The sequence below is a fragment of the Rhincodon typus genome, chromosome 5 (genome assembly GCF_021869965.1).
Source record: "Rhincodon typus isolate 14 chromosome 5, sRhiTyp1.1, whole genome shotgun sequence".
Classification (NCBI taxonomy): Eukaryota; Metazoa; Chordata; class Chondrichthyes; order Orectolobiformes; family Rhincodontidae; genus Rhincodon; species Rhincodon typus.
Genome location: NC_063336.1, coordinates 1,767,075 through 1,771,183, shown reverse-complemented (window position 1 = coordinate 1,771,183; position 4,109 = coordinate 1,767,075).

Below are 4,109 nucleotides of genomic sequence, written 5' to 3'. Positions count from 1 at the left end.
GGTATTACAGGTAATGTATTGGCATGGATAGAGGATTGGTTGACCAGTAGAAAGCAAAGAGTAGGGGTAAATGGGTGTTTTTCTGGTTGGCGGTCAGTGGCTAGTGGTGTGCCTCAGGGATCAGTGTTGGGACCGCAATTGTTTACAATTTACATAGATGATTTGTAGTTGGGGACTAAGCATGGTGTGTCAGAATTTGCAGATGACACTCGGGTGAGTGGTAGAGCAAAGTGTGCAGAAGATGCAAAGTCTGCAGAGGGATATAGATAGTCTAAGTGAGTGGGCAAAGGTCTGGCAGATGGAGTACAATGTTGATAAGTGTGAGGTCATCCATTTTTGGTAGGAATAACAGCAAAATGGACTATGTTTTAAATGGTAAAAAAATTGCAGCACGCTGCTGTGCAGAGGAACTTGGGTGTCCTTGTGCATGAATCGCTAAAAGTAGGATTGCAGGTGCAGCAGGTAATTCAAAAGGCAAATGGAATTTTGTCTGCCATTGCTAGAGGGCTGGAGTTTAAAAACAGGGAGGCTATGCTGCAGCTGTATAAGGTCCTGGTGAGGCCACACTTGGAGGACTGTGTGCAGTTTTCGTCTCCTTGCTTGAGAAGAGATATACTAGCACTGGAGGGGGTGCAGAGGAGATTCCCTCGGTTGATTCCAGGGTTGAGAGGGTTGGATTATGAGGAGAGACTGCGTAGACTGGGATTATACTCATTGGAATTCAGGAGCATGAGGGGAGATCTTATAGAAACATAAGATTATGAAGGGAATAGATAAGGTGGAGGCAGGGAGGTTGTTTCTGCTAGCAGTGAAACTAGGACTAGAGGGCATCGCCTCAAAATAAAGGGAAGCAGATGTAGGACTGAGGTCAGGAGGAACTTGTTCACCCAGGGGTTGTGAATCTGTGGAATTCCCTGCCCAGTGAAGCGGTTGAAGCTACCTCACTGAATGTGTTTAAGGCAAGGCTAGATAAATTTTTGAACAGTAAAGGAATTGAGGGTTATGGTGAGTGGGCTGGTAAGTGGAGCTGAGTCTCAAAAAGATCAGCCATGATCTTATTAAATGGCAGGGCCGGCTCGAGGGGCCAGATGGCCTACTCCTGCTCCTAGTTCTTATGTTCTAAGTCTCCTGTCAGCCTCCACCACTCCAGAAAAAATAATGAGTTTTTCTAGCCTCTCCTTATAGTTCATACACTCTAATCCAGGCAGCATCCTGGTAAACCACCTCTGCACCCTCTTCAAAGCCTCCATATCCTTCCTCTAATGTGGCAACCAGAATTGAATGCAATATTCTGAGGCCTAACCAAAATCTTTTAAAGCTGCCATCTTAGATGAAATCCTGAATCTTGTACTCATTTCCCTGACCAATATATGGCACGCTTGCCTTTTATCACCTTTACCACCCTATCTACTTACTTAGCCACTTTCAGGGTGCTATGGACTTGAACCCCAAGATTCCTCTGTACATCAATGCTGCTCAGAGTCCTGGCATTAACTGTATACTTTTCTTTAACATTTGAAAGTGCAACACCTCTCACTTACCTGGATTAAATGCCATCTGCCATTTCTCCACCCATATCTGCAACTGATCTATATCCTGCTGTATCCTTTGACAACCTTCTACACTATCCACAAATCCACCAATCTTTGTCTCGCTGCAAACTACTAACCCACCCATTTATGTTTTCATCCAAGTCACTTATATATCAGAAATAGCACAGATCCCAGTCGGGATTCCTGTGGAACCCCACTAATCACGGACCTCCAACCAGGAAATCACCCTTTTATCAAGACCCTCTGCCGCCTTTAAGAAAGTCAATTCTGAATCCATGGAACATAGTTTATCTAAGGGGTGTGACTGCCTTCTGAAAGTATGCAGATAACTCTTTTCCTCCCTGATGTGTCAGTGTTCAAAGCTCAACTCATCAACTCTGGGATGAAGTTCCTCCAGTAACCGAGACTTGCTACAGATATGGTCAATACAACCATAATGTAGTCCACCAGTTCCCACACCATGCGATTACAACATGGCCTGGCCCAGCAATTCGACTTTAATTATTTCGTTCTTAATTTGGCTTCTAAAAATTTCTCATACTCGTGTTTAGTTTGTAGCCTGTAAATATTTCCCCTGTTTGCCTTCAGTTTGAAAGTAACCTGTCATCAAATTAATAGCTATCACCAATCAATGATCTTACGGTTTACCTGTGATGTCACACTTTTGTGCTGGGCCCTGATCCTGAGCTTCAATTTATCCAGTTTTTAAAAAGAAGTACAAACTGTGAGCCTAAAAAAAAAAGCAAAAAGCACCTCTTTCCCTGTGCACTAAAATTCCCATGTTGCCTCGAAATTTCCCAAACTCTGTACTCTCACGAGATGGGATCTCTTCTTCCTGAAGGCCCTTTTCTAAACCGGTTTTCCTAATCCAGCTGTTCAGGGATTTTATTACACACCTCTGGAACAGATGAGACCTGAATCTGGGGACACTGCCACTGTACTTCAAAGGTTCTCAGCAGGCCCTTCGAGTTGAGCTGAGATGACTTGCACTATGGAACGGCACGGTGACTCCGTCGTTAGCACTGCTGCCTCACAGTGCCAGGAACCCGGATTCGATTGGGGCAGTTTAGTGGTCAGCGCTGTTGCCTCTCTGTGCCAGAGATCTGGGTTCATATCTGCCCTAGGGCGACTGTCTGTGTGGAGCTTGCACGTTCTCCCTGTGACTGCGTGGGTTTCCTCCGGATGCTCCGGTTTCCTCCCACAGTCCAAAGATGTGCAGGCTCGGTGGATTGGCCATGCTAAATTGCCCATAGTGTTCAGGGATGTAGAGCTTAGGTGGGTTTATTGGTCTGGGTGGGATGCTCTGAAGTTCGTTGTGGACTTGTTGGGCCAAAGGGCCTGTTTACACACTGTAGAGATTCTATGTTTCATGTTTCTATGTTTCTTAAGCTTCAATTGTAACTAACACCTATTAAGGCCCTATGCAGGCTTTAGATTGGTAACTGTACATCAAGTGAGTCAGAGAGACATAGGGCAGGGAAACAGACCCTTTGTTCCAACTTATCCATGCTGACGAGATATCCTAAATAAATCTAGTCCCATTTGTCAGCATTTGGCCCATATCCCCCTCAACCCTTCCTATTCGTATCCTCATCCAAATGCCTTTTAAATGTTCTCATTGTATCAGCCTCCACCGCTCCTCTGGCAGCTCATTTCATACATGCAGCACCCTCTGCATGAAAAAGTTGCCCCTTGGGTCCCTTTTAAATCTTTCCCCTCCCACCTCAAATCAATGCCCTCTAGTTTTAGATCTCCGCCTTTCGGGGAAAAGACCTTTTATACTTACCCTGTCCATGCCTCTCATGATTTCATAAACCTCTATAAAATCACCACTCAATCTCCAATGCTGCAGGAAAAATAGTCCCAGTCTATTCAGCCTCTCCCTATAACTCAAACCCTCCAACCATGGCAACATCCTTGTAAATCTTTTCTGAGCCCTTTCAAGTTTCACAGCATCTTCCTTATAGCAGGGAGACTAGAATTGCATGCAGTATTCCAATAGTGGCCTAACCAATGTCCTGTAGAGTTGCAACATGACCTTCAACTCCTATACTCCATGCACTGACCAATAAAGGCAAGCATACCAAACGCTGTCTTCTGTTCTATCTACCTGTGAGAACTATGAACCTGCATTCCAAGGTCTCTTTGTTCAGCAGAACCTTAATTAACCTTTTTAATAGACTACTGAATTTTAAACTTTTTAAAATAGAGAAGGAAGGAGAGATTTACTAGTCTATTCCTACACTGCTTCGAACTAGATACTTATAGAATTATGGAATTACTACAGTGTGGAAAGAGGCCATTTGGCCCATTGAGTATGCTTCAAGTCTCAGAACATCCCGCCTGGACCCAACCCCTGACCCTATCCCCATAACACTGTATTTATCATGGCTAATCAACCTACCCTGGACACTAGGGCAATTTAGTCTGTTAATCCACCTGACCTGCACATCTTTAGACTGTGGGAGGAAAAGCACACAGACACAGGAAGAATATGTAAACTGCACGCTGGCAGTTGTCCAAGGGTGAAATCAACCCCAGGTTCCTGATGCTTTG